Source organism: Puma concolor, chromosome B1, assembly GCF_028749965.1.
Source record: "Puma concolor isolate L17-30 chromosome B1, mPumCon1.1.hap2, whole genome shotgun sequence".
In the NCBI taxonomy this organism is placed as follows: domain Eukaryota; kingdom Metazoa; phylum Chordata; class Mammalia; order Carnivora; family Felidae; genus Puma; species Puma concolor.
In genome coordinates, this window is record NC_141670.1 from 176557293 (window position 1) to 176573858 (window position 16566).

At 39.6% G+C, this 16566-nt stretch overlaps 1 long non-coding RNA gene across 1 annotated transcript in view; it reads left to right on the plus strand.

Moving 5' to 3' along the window:
- The window catches only part of LOC147582050 (uncharacterized), a 33072-nt gene extending 22729 nt beyond the window's left edge, over positions 1-10343 (plus strand). The window contains exons 3-4 of the long non-coding RNA XR_015249830.1: positions 4416-4565; positions 10255-10343. This is a non-coding gene — a long non-coding RNA (uncharacterized LOC147582050). The remainder of the gene's footprint in view (positions 1-4415; positions 4566-10254) is intronic.
- Positions 10344-16566: the final 6223 nt, after the last annotated feature.

Sequence of the window (16566 nt, forward strand, 5' to 3'; positions counted from 1 at the left end):
GTATTCTACCTTGGAACAAGGAAACCCGATCCATCGATTACTCTAATATTATCTGAGATACACTAAATTACTCTCATTTTAAAATCTGTTAAACAGAGAATGTCAAAATCTTTTATGCTAAGAAGGAATATTCTTAGCTGAAATTTCATGACTGAAATTTGATGAACTTTGTGCATTTCTTGGTGAAATGTTGCCTCTCAGTATATTTCAATGTCTTCTGGCTTAAAGAGTCAACTCTATGCTGCAACTTTTGAACCAGGATGTCTGTTTTATATTAAAATGATATGTTTACTATTCTGCACCAGCACTGCAAGGCATGGGAAGGAAATGCACACACTATTCTAATGCAGGCTGCCTTTAAGAAGCCACCTTAACTGACAATCATATTCCAGTGTATATTTTCATGAAGTCGCTTGGTCAGAAATGTGTTTCATCGTTTACCTACCATTTTAACTTGTCTTTTCAGTATGAACCCTAGGTCACTGAACTGTGAACAACATTTAATTATAGGCTCAATTCTTCATTGAAAATGACAGGATCTTATATATATATATTTGTCAAGTTGACTATTATGTGAAAATGAAGATTGAATATAAATCTGGAAGCTCTACAATAATTACCTAATAAAAAATGCCCAGCCTTTTCACTTAGAATAGTAAGTCCTTAAAAATCCCAAGATGTGATTCTATGGTATTTTCCAATGTCAATCAATCAATAATTTCTTAAGTACCCACTGTATGCTTATGTTTTTTTGTATAACAAATTTCAATATTTTCATCTAAGATGAGGAGACAAAAGCCCAGAGAACCATTTGTCATAATCACATTTTTTTAATAAGAAAAATAAGGCTATGTCTTCAATCTTCAACTCCCAACTAAACTAATTTAATTTGTATTTATATTGATCTGAGGGTTTTGTTCTAGCTCCTTGACGCTCGAAGCTGGTCTGCAGCCCAGATATACACCTGTCATCTAGAGTTTGTTGGAAATACTTGTAAACCACCTATCTGATGAGAAGTTAATGTACAAAATATATAATGAGCTTATATAACTCAATAGCAAAAACCCAAAACAATCTGACTGAAAAATGGGAAGAGGGCCTGAATAGACATTTTTCCAAAGGAGACATGAAAATCACCAACGGGTACATGAAAAGGTGACATCACTAATCATGAGGGAAGTGCAAATCAAAATGAGACATCCCCTCCTACCTGTTTGGATATCTATCATCAAAAAGACAAGAGATAACAAGAACTGGGGGCGAATGTGGAGAATAGGGAGCCCTTGTGCACTATTGATGAGAGTGTAAATTGCTATAGCTACTATGGAAATTAGTATGGAGGTTCCTCAAAAATGTAAAAAGAGGCCCACCACATGATCTAGCAATCGCACATCTGACAATATACCTGAAGGAAAGGAAATCACTATCTTGAAGAGATGTCTGCAACCCCATAGTCACTGCAGCGTCACTCACAATAGCCAAGACACGGAAACGACCTACGTGTCTATCAATGGGTGAATGGATAAAGAAGTTGTGTTATATGCATATATGAAATAAGTCAGACAGAGAAGGACAAGTACTGTGTGATCTCGCTTTCATGTAGAACCTAAAAATGTCAAATTCATAGAAGGGGAGAGAGAGCGGAACACTGATTGCTGGGGCTGGGGGGTGGGGGTAATGGGGAGATGTTGATCAAAGGGCACAGACTTCCAATTAGAAGATGAATAAGTTCTAGGAATCTAATGTACTGCATGGTGACAACAGTTAAAAATGCTATTATATACTCAAAAAGTATTGTTAACTAACTTGGATTTAAATTTAAAAAAAAGAAAACAGAAAAAAAATAAGAAAAAAATCATTTGAATAAACTGTGGATGAAAACTTTCCATATTTGATGAAAATTATAGAAGCACAGATCTAAGAATCTCAAAAACCCCAAGCAGAAGAAACAAAGAAAACCACATCAAAGCACATCATAATCAAATTGCTCAAAACTAATGACAAGACAAATACCATCTGATTTCACTCAGGTGTGGAATTTAAGAAACGAAACAAATGAGCAAAGGGGAAGAAAAGAGAGGGGGGTACAAACTAAGAAACAGACTTTTAACTAGAGGGAACAAACTGATGGTTATCAGAGGGGAAGTGGGTGGGGGGATGGGTGAAATCAGTGATGTGGGTTAAGGAGGGCACTTGTGATGAGCACCGGGTGTTGCATGGACGTGCTGAATCACTATATTATACACCTGAAACTAATATTACACTGTATATTAACCAAAAAAAAAGAAGTGTTAAGAGAGTAAATCAATTATTTATTTATTTATTTAATTTATTTAAATTCAAGTTAGTTAACATATATGTAGTATCAGTTTCAGGACTACAACTTAGTGATTCATCACTTACATGTAACACCCAGTGTTCATCCCAACAAATACCCTTCTTGATGGTCATCACCCATCTAGCCCATCCCCCCTGCCGCCTCCCCTCCAGCAACCCTCAGTTTGTTCTCTGTATTTAAGAGTCTTTTATGGGTTGCCTCCCTTGAAAAGAGTAAATCTTATTTTTTTAATGTCTATTTATTTTTTGAGAGAGAGAAAAAGAGAGCACATGTGGAGAAGGGGCAGAGAGAGAGGGGGACCGAGGATTTGAAGCAGGCTCCACACTGACAGCAGGGAGCCCGATGCAGGAGTTCGAACTCGTGAACTGCGAGATCATGACCTGAGCTGAAGCTGGAAGCTTAACTGACTGAGCCACCCAGGTGCCCTGGGTGTTCTAACCACCACACACATGCACACACATACACACAATTACACACAAAGGTAATTATGTGAAGTGATGAAGATGTTAACTAACCCTGTTGTGGTAATCATTCCACAGTATATACGTGTATCATATTACATTGTTCACCTTAAAGTTACACAATGTTATATATGAATTATAGCTCAATAAAGCCAGAAAAAAAAAAGAGATACCATATCTCAGGCCCCACCCTGACCTGTTGAATCCTAATCTGCATTTTATATGATTACCAGGTGATTGATAAATTTGAGAGTGACTGATACACATTGTACCAGGAAATTAGAAGTTTTAGGGGCGCCTGGGTGGCGCAGTCGGTTAAGCGTCCGACTTCAGCCAGGTCACGATCTCGCGGTCCGTGAGTTCGAGCCCCGCGTCAGGCTCTGGGCTGATGGCTCAGAGCCTGGAGCCTGTTTCCGATTCTGTGTCTCCCTCTCTCTCTGCCCCTCCCCCGTTCATGCTCTGTCTCTCTCTGTCCCCAAAATAAATAAACGTTGAAAAAAAAAATTAAAAAAAAAAATTAGAAGTTTTAAAATATAATTTTAATATTGGAGGAAAGGGCTATTAAGATATAACTAATAACGTGATTAAACTATTCAGTGGCTGAAGAATGAATTATTCATTGTTATTAATTATTGGTTTATAAATAGATTGAGGTTTTTGCTTTGTTTGCTGATGAGCACTATTTACATGACAATGGAATAACTCCTTAAGGATTAAGAAATTAAGACATTTTTATATAATACTAAATAATTAGTTCGGATGACTTACTGTCTGAATTAAATATTTATTTTGGAGGGATGTACGTGAGCTTAAATGTTATGTCTCAATGCTTTCGTGTACAGGCATGGTGGATGCCATTATTTCAATTCTATAGGTGAAGAAAATAAGCCAAAGAATTTAAGCAATCACATAGCAGGTTGGACACATTCTACCAGCTTAACATCCGCAGTGGAAAAAGGAACACTTGCCCGTCTTAGCGGCTGGGGCAGAAAATCCTGGAGAGTACTTTCTCTGCCCCATTTTGAGTCACTTTGGCCAGAGGAATAGGATAAACGCTTGGACAGGGCTGGGTCATGTGACCACTCCTGTGGCCAAGAGGAGAGGAATAAAGAAATAATAGGATCCAGGGCGTACAAAGTGGGAGGAAGAGGTTGCCCCTGGAAAGAGAGCTTCTGGTTGTAGAAGGCTAAACAAAAATCAGTATAGATGGTAAGTGTGTGAACTGCACCATGATCATACACTGAGGCCTTTTGATTTCTTTTCAATTACCCTTTACTGAAGCATTGAAAGAGTAGTTTCCATTTGGTTGTGGTGATGAGATGCATCCATATTGAAATCTCCTGGAAGAATATGTAAGCGCACGCTCACCAGCATAAAGCCCTAGACTGATATAGTAAGAATCTTGGATGAGAGTGGGTGGGACAATATACGTGTAGGATCCCAGGTTTCAAGAGGTGTCTATTTGCACTTAGGTATTTTAATTTATTCAAAATGTTTTCCGAATTGCATTTTAATTGCACAGTGGTAAGTGATTAGGTAGCGTAAGGCTTCTTGGTTTTAAAAATGTTGTCTTTTTATTTCAAAGAAAATGAGTATGTGTCATATTTCTTCTTTAGGTAACCGCACCTGTGGAAAGTCCACCGGTTCATTTTGAGAATTCGTGTTAGTATTCATGCAGCAGCTGGGGCCTTACCTGGGAAGAGATAAATAGCCCCCAAGCATTTGCCTTGTAAAACCTTGCCAACAACCCATCATTAAAACTTAAAGTAAATGTTTGCCACGTTTCTTTAATGCTCCCAGTATGTGTGATGATCAACATCAATGATTAAAATGAGAATTATCAATCTTGAGGTTATTAATTACTAATGTCTTTTAGCCCCATTAATAGGAATAAGTTTGAGAAAAATATCAATCAATGCTATCTTTCTTAAGTAATCTTTTCACTGCATGCATCTGAAGGTTAGGCTGTCGAAAGTCTTCAAGCCCTTACCAAAGTCCTCAACCTCTCAATAAACATGTATTAATGCATTCTTTATCTCTTCCTTGAGTGTCCCTCAATTCTAAGGTATTTTTCACTTTTGGATCTTCATTGTAAAGTGTTTTATTTAAATCTCTCTTTTCGAGTCTTTACAGGTGATAGCTACCAATCATCTCCAAATCAATTGCTCATTTCTTTCAATGTAACATGATTAATGATACCTCCAGTTCTTTGGCAATGACTATATCTGCAATAATAGAATGCTGCTTATTCTTGTTTGAAATTCCCTTGCCCTTTCTAATATCTGCCCTTCTATAACCTTTTCCTTTTTCAACAGGGTGCGTGACGAGATACCAGTCTCTAACCATTTAGTTCATAGAAAAATCCCCTGAAGTCTTTTGAACTGGAGTTCTTTTTAACCCAAACACTGAAAGCCTCTTCTGTGTAGTACAAATCTTTCTTCACCTTCTAAAAGTCACTTCAAAAGGTGTTTCATTTTTCTAGAAAACTAGTAAACCTCATTATACTCAGATGCCATCTTGTTCAAAGCTTTTAATACTTTGTTTAAGGCATGTTACCACTGTGCTAGGGAAAGGCTTACCTCATGTAAAGATATTTACAGCATCTGAGCAGACCGTGTAATCCAATCACCTTGCTCAGTGTAGCCAGAATGTGGAAAAAAAAAAAAAAAAAAACACTCAAATTAAGCTGCTCTCTTTCTATTCCTTGACTGTGTAACTACTTTAACCTCATACCTTTTGAAAACCAAAACCAATTATTAAAATTAAGTCATATAGAAATAATTCCTTCTTTCCCAAGTTCCTAATAAAAACTGAAATTGAATTTTATTGATGGCCCTCAAATTAAGCTCTCTGTGGTTTCATTCTCAACATTAGCAACAAGACGACTATTAAAAACGAAATCAAAATCCAAGATTCTGCTCTTAATCTTGCATTGCTAAATTTAAGAAGCTTTATGTGTCATGGACATGAAATATGCCTATGTATTCATGAGATATTTTAAGCCTAAAGGCAAGCCATCTGTCCACCTTTGTGTCTCCCTACTCTTCATGCTACTCTCCTTCCCACCCTTAGTATCTCTTCCTTTTAGTTTTAAAGCAACAGACGGGTTTCAGAAAAAATACACACATGAGCTCATTTGTTGGCAAAAACTATGTGTGTATCGTTTATGTTTATACGATGTCTATTTCTGTTTACATACCCATATATCGATTTGGATACACAGAAAAAGCACTGGAAGAGACTCACCAGGTTATTTACATGAGGAGGAATGGGATGAGTTGGTGTGGAGGACAGGGTATAAAGACAGACTTTCCCGCACGTGTTTCATTTTCCATATTTCAGTAAAAACATACTTACGTTTAACTTGTGTGAACATTTTACAAAGTTAAATGCACTTTCAAACTATTGCTTGATACTGATAAAGAACTGGGGGCATGGGCAAAATCCCAGTTCCTTGGTCATTGACATCCTACCCTGCCAAGCATCGAAGTGAAAAGAAGTGATTTTTAATAAGATAGAACAAACAACAGAAAACAGAGAAGGTGAGGAAGTTGAAGAATGGAAAGGAGCCGTGGCTTTGGTAGCAAGAATTCATGGGAGATTTTCAAGAGCATAATTTCAGCAGAGTAGAAAGCAAGAGTAGAAATCAGAAGTTGGAGTAAGCTGGGGGACTGGAGGAAGTGTGCGAAATTTTTCCAGCCAAGTGTGAGCTACCTGTTTTAAGACATTGATACTTTAGGAAATGAGAGAAGCAGAATCAGCCCAAAAGAATAATGGAGCAGGAATGATTTTTATCGTATTGGGGTCTGAGGGGGATAAGAATATAGTCAAAGTCTTATGGAAATATAAGAATTTGGGTATTTGATGTAATAAACTCCAGGAGGAGGTCTTGAGATGACACAGGAAAAGTTTTACAACATGACTATATAAAAATATGCAAGGGGCGCCTGGGTGGCGCAGTCGGTTAAGCGTCCGACTTCAGCCAGGTCACGATCTTGCGGTCCGTGAGTTTGAGCCCCGCGTCGGGCTCTGGGCTGATGGCTCAGAGCCTGGAGCCTGTTTCCGATTCTGTGTCTCCCTCTCTCTCTGCCCCTCCCCCGTTCATGCTCTGTCTCTCTCTGTCCCAAAAATAAATAAACGTTGAAAAAAAAAAATTAAAAAAAAAATATGCAATGATGGCCAATTCTATTGAGAGACTGGCATCTTTACCCAGTAAAAATTTTGGCCAAGTAAACACTGGTCTTTTTTTTTTTAAGTTTATTTATTTTGAGAGAGAGGGAGAAAGAGAGTACGAGTGGGGGAGGGACAGAGAGAGAGGGAGAGAATCCTAAACAGGCTTTGCACTGTCAGCGTGGAGCTCAACGTGGGGCTTGAACTCACAAACTGTGAGATCATGACCTGAGCAGAAAACAAGAGTTGGCCCCTCAACCGAATGAGCCACCCAGGCACCCCAACGCTGGCCTTTTTTTTTTTTTTTTTTTTTTAACAAAGAAAAGAACTGTAGCCAGATGTTTTGGTCTCAAAGAACTCCATTAAGAGAGAAGGGCCACAATAATGACGTTTTACTTAAGCACTTCATTTGTGTCTACCTCAGCAATAACACAGCAATGATCAGACCCTCCAACAAATCCTTGCAACCTAGTTAGCTTTTCTGTTCCTCCTGGCATGTGATGCTGAAACCTCATGGGGAGAACTGTGCTACTTTTTAATAAAAACTATCTGGACAGCATTTAACTGGAGCATTAACCTGTTTTGGAGAACAATAGATCTGCTGACACTTGCATGTCTCTGGCAATTAAATGACCAGAAGAAAAATACAAGTGACACTTCTAAATTTAGAGAGTGAAGATAGATTAATTAAGGCCCCAAGTAGATACACTCATGTAAAATCATAAATATGTGTAATGAACTTGTAGGGTATCTACAAGATGCAAGGCGCTATGTTGAGTATCAGGGTAAATAAAAGCAGCTTATGTATTTGAGGAAGATGAACATCTTTTTAATATATTTAGGGTTATATATTTAAATTTGTAAAAATGTCTCTTAGAACTATAAAAGTACATTATAATCCTCCTATAAAAGTTTTACATGACCATTAAGCCTTAGAAAATACAGCAATGTATCAAATGGAGAATTAAAATCACTTTTAATCCCTCTACCACTCAGAAATGGTGCTATTCATACTTTGATGTATTTACTTAGTCTCTTTTCCCCATCCATTGCCTTCTACCTGGCCAATAGCCTAGTATCTCCACTGGTTGGAGCCCTCAGAGTAGAATTACTGGATCAAAGGGTACAGAGGTTTAAGACTCTTGAGATGTATTACTTAGTTGATTTCAAGAAAGGTTGATTCAGCTCATGTGCACTTGCCTGCATTAAGTGTATATATCTCTTAAAAATCTTCAGCATCTAGTGTGGACAAAACGTGCAATTTCATTGTTTTAATTTTCATTTTATTTATTTGAATAACCAACATTCATTGAAAAATTACCACGTGCTGAGTGCCAATCTGAGTGCCCCTCTTTAGACATACATGTGAATATGACAGTCTCTGTCCTCAAGAAGCCCAATACGGAGGACAGCGCTCACATAGGAGGTGGCTCGAAAAATAAATGCTTTGATGAGGCATTGTGTACACCCCATGTAGTGGGAGCAAAAACGAAGGGGTATTTAACTTTCCGTGGAGCGATGGGCTGAGTCGATTTTTATTTTTCTCATGGAGGATGAAAAGTGAACTGAAGTTGTAAACACCCTTTAATTTGAATACAAGTCTATGAAAGAAGGTTATCATTTCCATTTTGCAGATGAAGAGACAAAGTTAAAGAGGTAATTATTTACTTTGGGTGACAGATTCAGCAAACAACAGAGAGAAAATTAGAATGTATGTCTGTCTTATATCAGAACCCCAGCATTTTATATCCTTCCTACATTGCTTCTCTGCATCTCCCAAGAAGATATTTGTTATATACCCCTTTTTTGTTACGGTATTTAAGATCTCTATCTCTATCATCTATCTATCATCTATCTATCATCTATCTATCTATCTATCTATCTATCTATCTATCTATCTATCTATCATAATCTATCTATCTTTCTATCTATCATCTATCCATCCATCCATCCATCCATCCATACACATCTTTTGTTTGTTTAACCTGGGAATCCTGGCCTACTTCAGAGATCAATTTGACTTTCTAGTCCTGTTCCTGCTCAGATGCTCAAAGCACTGAGGGAGCTCGAAGCTCAGGCTGAATGGTACACAGAGGCCACCAAGAGCCACCTGCTCTTGTTTCAGCTGAGGAGGCTGAGGCTCAGAGAAGGGGGCACCATAGTCACTTGTGGTGGAGAGAACACAAACACTGACATTTCTGATTTCTGCTCCACTGGCCTGCCTCTATACCACACTGTCCTTGGTGTTTACAGTTTGGTTCAACAAAATATGAGGTTTGGACCCAAATCAAGTGCAATTTAAAATTTGTGGGTCAGGATCCATTTTTGTTCAACTTCTTGCTCTTTGTTGGCTGAACTGTACAGAGGTATTTAGACAGTCTGCTCTGCTCCCTCCCGTAGGGATGAGGAAGGGGAAATACTGAACATTTAAGTACCTCCTCACTATATGCCAGACACTTATGTACTTTACAACATGCAGTCCTCACAACTCCTTCATGTATCTATTATAAGCTCCAAGTCACAGATGGGAGCATAGGGGGAAATGTACAGGGAGTTTAAGGAACCTAAATTGCTCAGCGTAGAAGTAGAAGTGGGAGAATTGGGACTTGGTCTGTTCGACACCAAAGACTATGCCCTTTTCACTGAATCCCACAGCTTCTGAACCCTTATCCAAAACTGATGAAATCTTGCATATTGGGCATATACATTATGATCTGGTGGTAAATACTAAGTTCTACTTCATTTTCTGCTGCTCCTAAATCTAAATGCCTGCCCCTGTCACCTTAGCTCCAAGCATATGGAACTTCTTTCAGTTCCTGGAATGAGTCACTGGATCTCTTGCTTGGGACTGAGCAAGAGACAGTACAGGATTCTAAGGGAATTGTAGGAATTCTAGGGCCAGACTTTTTGGATGCAAGTCTATTTTCAACTACTTACTACCAACATTGTTTCGGGCAAGATCTATAAACTCAATGTTCCTTAGTTTTTCTATCTGGAAAATGCGATTGATAATACCTCACTGGGTTGTTCTGATGATGAAATGAAATCATGTATGTAAAGCACTTCAGTGTAAGACCTCACATATTGCAAACGTACAGTAAATGGCAGTGATTTTCACTGTTGCCTCTGCAGTATCCACGTTCTGTTGATCTGGAGCATGCTTCGTTCTTAAATCCATTTGTCTAGCTAATTTCTATACATTCTTCAGGTCTCAGTTTCAGAGCCAATTCTCCAGAGAAGCGTTCCCTGACCGTCTAACACTGTTTCTTCCATATAGTCCTACAGGAGCCTGTATTTCTCTATCAATGAACATAAATACACTGCATTAAAATGAACTCTTGCTATACTCCTCACCAAACTCCAAGTTCTCTGAGGTGAGGACTGAATCTTTCTTGTTCACCATTTTCCCTCCTTCACCAAGTTCAAGGTCAGACCCAGAGTAGGTAGGCATATTCTTGGGTAAGTAATGGAATTGCATGCTTGCTTGTATTTTACCAGTGGACTTGGGTAAATGTTCCCTCTCAGGGGAGATGAACGGGCATGAAGAGTGACAGAAAAGATGTTTTGGTTTTCTCACCTTCCTGAAGGCACAGCTGTTAGGCTGGGACAAGCTGCCTGGTTGTGAATCACACAGAATTTTGGGGCTACAGGATTAATTTTATAATTGTGTACAATTGTGCAGTTGTGAGGTTCAGTAGTGAGCAGTTCAAGGAGTGAAAACATAAAGGAAACAAATGGCTCCAGAGGCATACACTGAGATAAAACAGTGAAGAAAAAAAGAAGACATCACCTGGAAAGTGATCAACAGTAGTTGAAGCTGTTGTAATGGCTTTCGCCGCTGGCTGGGAAATCCTTGCAGATTCAGTCAGTTGCTTGGAACACTCAGATGCCTCCCTTTTCTCTCAGCATGTGGAGCCACTGTCACTATATTGATAGGTAGTGAATTAGCTTTCTATTGCTGCTGTAACAAATCACCGCATACTTGGTGGCTTAAACAATGCACATACACTCTCTCATAGTTCTATAGGTCAAAAGTCCAACGTGCGTCTTCTAGGCTAAAATTCGGGGCTGAGCCCTGTCTAGAGGCTCTAGATGGAAATCCATTTCTTTGGCTTTTCCACCTTCTAGAAGCCTGCCCACGTTCCTTGGCTCGTGGCCCCCTTCTTCCATCCTCAATGTCAGCAAGAACAGATGGAGTGCTTCTCATATTGTTATATCTCTGCATATGTGCAGCCTGTGAAGTTTCTCTGCTCTTAAGAATTCATATGGATGCATTGGATATACCTGCATAATTCAAGAAAACCACTTCATCTCAAGGTCCTTAACTGTAATCCTGTGTGCACAGTTTCTTTTGCCATGTAAAGCAACACAGTCCCAAGTTCTGAGGATGGGGGGGTCCGTCATTCTACCACTACAGTTAGTTCCATGCCTTTTTAAAACCTCATTGAGGCTGTCCCCAGATACATCATTGGAAACACCCTCTTGTGCTTGGCACAGTTTAGGGGGTGATAGGGAGGTACGTGCTGCCTATATTCTCTTTCCATGACGGGGAACCCATCCCTCCAGCTCCTGGGAATGATCATGGTGACTTCATGCAGCTTGGTCTTTTTTGGGAATTGTCATCTGTTGAAGATCATCATCACACGAAAAGTCACTGTGCCTTCTCAGGGACAGCCTGCATCTAGTGACTTGCCATTGGGGGTGTTACGAAAGCCCAGCTCCTCGGCCTTAATGTGGGGGCAACTCTGAGGTCATTCGAGCTTCAGCCCCACCCCTGCCGTGATTCACTGTGACTTCATTTCAGTTCAGTGTCCCCTTGTACCCAAATCCACTGCCTTCATTTCCCTACAGGGGTTGATCCCAGGAACACTTCCCAGTAAACCGGCTGCAAATCACCCGTTCAGAGCTGGTTTCCTGGGAACCATCTGCAATATACCCTGATAGAAGATGTGTGGATTCCTGCAAGCATTTGGAGCTTTCCTAAATCTGAATACAAATAGGAATGAAAAGAGCTTTCAACAGTGCACTCTCATCAATGAATTGAAGATTGCCTCCCGGGTTTGCACCCACTAACATCTTAATACCCATGCATCTTAAATGCGGTCAATCCTCATTATTTGCAGAAACACTGCTTGCACACTTGTCATCTCCCTGAAATTTGTTTGTAACCTCCAAGCCAGGGCTCCCAGCACTTTCAGGCTTTCCAGATATGTGCAGAGTGATGAAAACTTTGAGTTGCCTGACACAGACATTCCCAGCTGAGGTTGAACAAGGTGACATTCTGCCTTCGTGTTCCAGCTCTCGCACTGAAAACAACTGTCCTTTTCATGGTGTATTTAGTTTAGTTGTTTTTTGTTTTTGTTTTTGTTTTTTTTTGCACATTTTGTCTTTTCTTTTTGTTGGTGATTTGCTGTTTAAAGTGGCCCCCAAGCACAGTGCTGAAATACTGTCTAGTGTTCCTATGCTACGGAGAAGCCTGTGATGTGCCTCTTGGAGAAAATACTTGTGTTAGATGAGCTTCCCTCAGGCAGAGTTATAGTGCTATTGGCTGTGATTATTGAAGTAACAACATATAATGAATAATGTCTTTAAACAGAAACATACATAAAGCAAGTTTATGTGTTAATCGACTGATGAAAGTGTTATGACCAGAGGCATATAGGAACTTAGCCCGTATTTCCCCAAGAAGTAATGGTTCAGTATTTGCTAATTCAGTGTTCATGGTGACTTTATAGAACATAATCACCATGAATAATAATAATCAGGGGCGCCTGGGTGGCTCAGTTGGTTAAGCGGCCGAATTCAGCTCAGGTCATGATCTCATGGTCCGTGAGTTCGAGCACCGCGTCGGGCTCTGTGCTGACAGCTCAGAGCCTGGAGCCTGTTTCAGATTCTGTGTCTCCCTCTCTCCAACCCTCCCCCATTCATGCTCTGTCTCTCTCTGTCTCAAAAATAAATAAATGTTAAAAAAAATTAAAAAAAAAAGAATCAACTACACGTATAAATGCATTTTTCCCCCCACAAAACTAGCAGGTACCTTGAATTGCTTGTTTTGTTGTCCTGTACTTTCTGGAGGTCGTAGGTGTCCTGAATGAATGTTGTAAGCTTGCATGCCTAGAATTATGGGAAAAAGAAATCCTCTTACATGCCACATTCCATTCTGTTCCATACTCCTCCTCTAACCCCATTTGTGACCCAAAGGAATGAGATGATTATGGAACCTTTCTTTGCAGACACCTATTACACCTTGGGAAAGAGAATCCAAGTTCATAGGTGATGCCCTGAGCAGCTTATGGTTGGCGGTCTCTGTGGATTACTTCAGTACCCTTGCTGTCTCACCCGTCACGTCTCCAGGGGTTCAGGGCCTTTATCAGTCAAGGCCATGCCCTTATCGCTCTTGACTACACGAGGAAAACTTCTGTGTCTTCCTGTGCCACAGTGGAAAGCAGGAGGACTCTATCAGACTGCTTTAGGTGTCTCTGCCCGACTGTGTTTTGTGGCCATTTTCATTGGCCTGTTCCCCAGTGATGGGGAGCAAAGGTGTCTTTTCTTTACCTGCAAGGCCAGGTACAGATTCCAAACCTTTGCTTTCAATTCTCCAAAGCTGCATCCTCATAAAAATGAGGATTTAATGAATCTGAGACTCCCAGTGCATATTGTGTGTAATTGGAATTACAGACCTGCGATTTGCATAAATTTTTGAGAGGCTCACTTGCTTCTGGACCTCAGGTGAGAGGTAAGACACAAGATCCTTAACAGGGACACATTGAAGTAGCTTTCCTCTTTCCCCTGGCAACTCCTCCCCCACTAGTTTATAGAATTCAGAGGACAAGGTTACCCTGGCCTTTATCTATTCTCCCAAATGCATTTTTTTATGACATAAACTTTATGTCTTGAATCCTTCAGGGCTTCACTTTGATTCTCAAAACATCTTTTCTTTCAAACTAGTGCCTCTGCCGTAAATTTCAAGAGACTGTAGATTATTCAAAAATCACAGAAATGACTCCCTTGTGATCTTTGTTCAGCTGGTAGAATCTACCCTGTGGCGAGGGAAATATCAATCTAGTTTGAATGGGGAAGGATCAGGTACCCCAAGACGGTGCCTTAAGAACAGATTGGGGATGTATGGGATACACTTATTCATATCGTAGACTATTATCCAGATACATGTGCTTTGATTACACATGTACCTTATATATAGAAGTTTTTATCATGGAAAGTCTTAGAACATGTTATACTTCCTTCTATGTTTGTATTCTCTCTTTCATATCATATACACAATTCACATTTTCTTACAAGAAATAAATGTTTGATGATGAGTTATTTAAGTAATGGACCAAAGGTTTCTAAATATGCAAATATCCATCGAGGTCACCTGCCTTCTGCTGTTTTGCAGCATGCTAAATAAATTGAACCATCTATCATTATATGACTCTACTTGGGGAAGATTAAACAAGACAAAACATTCATTTCTTTTATCTTTTTGCCTGCTTTCTTTCATGTCCCCATCTCTTGATGAAGCAATGAATTCTAGCAGCACATTCTTGTCTCCAAAAACAGAGGCTTTTTTTTTTAATTGTGAAAAGGCTTAATGAGAAGTGACAACCTCCTTCCTTATCATGGTTTAATTTTTAAACTATCTGAAGTCTGCTAATTAATTTCTTTCCAATGTGAGTTTCATCCTTCTTAGCATTTTATTGATTCATGGATTAATCAACTGCAACATTCCTATTGAAAGCAAATGAAGCATCAATTAAAATAATTTTTTCTTGTGGGAGCTTAGTTTCCAATGCTCTCACCCATAACCGAATTTCCAAGACACAGAACACAAATATTTGAATGGTTTTTTGGGAAGTAACATGTACTTCCCAGAGCATGTGTTCCCAATATGTTCTTTTCCAGCGGCCTTCTTTCATTTTCACTTCCCCCTTCGCCAGTGTAGACTTAACATTTGTCACTATAAAGATGCTCTCACTCCTTTGCTCCTTTTTCCTTTTGTCACGCTTGATAGCTAAGCCACCACACAGACATACCAAAGCGACACTCAAACAGCTCCTGAAGCAGAGTGCCATAGCCACTGGAAAAGAGAAAAGCAGCCAGTATGAAAACAATGAAACATGAACCATGATCTGGTACATGAAGCAGTGGGTTTAGATTTTAAAGCCCCACTCAACTGCAACTATCTCAGCGAGAGATACTGAGAATTCCCCTCAGTTAGCCTATTGATACTGAAACATGTAACCAACTGGGCCAGCGTAACCTTGACTGGGGAGCAGATTCAGATGGGTTAGGTCAGGGACAGGAAATTGAGGCGATGAAACAGGAGATGGATATAGAACTAAGTGGAGTCAAGAGTGAACCGTAATGTAAAGTATGGACTTCGGGTGATAATGATGTCAATGTGAGTTCATCAGTTGTCACAAATGTACCACTCTGGTGGGGAATGTGGGTAATGGGGAAGCTTTACTTGTGTGGGGGCAGAGGGTGTCTTGGAAATCTCTACCTTCCCCTCAATGTTGCTGTGAACCTAAAACTGCTTTTAAAAATTTATTGACTTTCAATAAAAATTTGAAAAAAGAACCCCCAACTAGATGGACTATTTACTAAATAGTTCTGTCCTGGATCTCCTATATTGTGATGAGTAGGACTCGAAAACTAGGATTAGTGTGTTGCATTAATCTCTGGAGTTTGGAGTTTGCCATACATATTTAGTATACATAAATTTAGCAAAGGATATTCAAACTGCTTACACCTTGCTTATCTTGTTCCATTTTAATGAAGTTTCTGGTTATTTGAGTTATTTCAATGACGTACCTCTGAATCAAATGAACCCTGGATAATTTTGGTGAACATCCCTCAGAAGATTGTTTTCCTTCCTTTGACAGTAGCCCTGCAGAGCTGAAAGGAGAAGCATCTTATCTAGGGGTTCCCAGCCTAAACGTCTTCTGGTGCCAGAAGGGAAATAAAGTGAAAAGCTAATATAAGAGAAAAACAAGGGGGAGGTGGTAGGGTCTTGGATGACTGGGTGATGTGTAATCTACCTAAAGACATTCTAATTGCAAAAAGACCCAAAAAACAAAAGACAAAAACAAAAAACCACCACCAACAATAAAAAAGCAATTACATCAAACAAAACCCACTTGTAGACCTTATTTGGCCCACAAAGATCCAGACCATCTTTTTGATATTACAGATGGAGAAATACAGGTCTAGAGAAGTTAAGCTATTTATCAATATGGTGTGGTGTATAAGAACAGACGCTCTAGGGTCCAGTTCTGCCTGCACCACTTACTGGTCATGTGATAACTTGGGCAACTCACTTCATCTTTCTGCGCCTCAGTTGCCTCTTCTGCACTGTGTTGATGGCGGTAATTTTCAGTTTGAAGGTGAAATGAACGAAGAGCATTCTTCAAGATGGCTGGCACATTCCTTTTATTTTTTCATCCCTAATTCAGTCCTGCCACCTAGAATGTAGTTCCTACCATATTGAACCAAAAATCAAGGGCTCTGGCCTAACGATGGTAGAGTTGTGAAGACCAAGGAGTTTGGGTTCCTGAAATTCCATGGAGTGAAGCTGTCTTGCCAGCCCTAAAAACT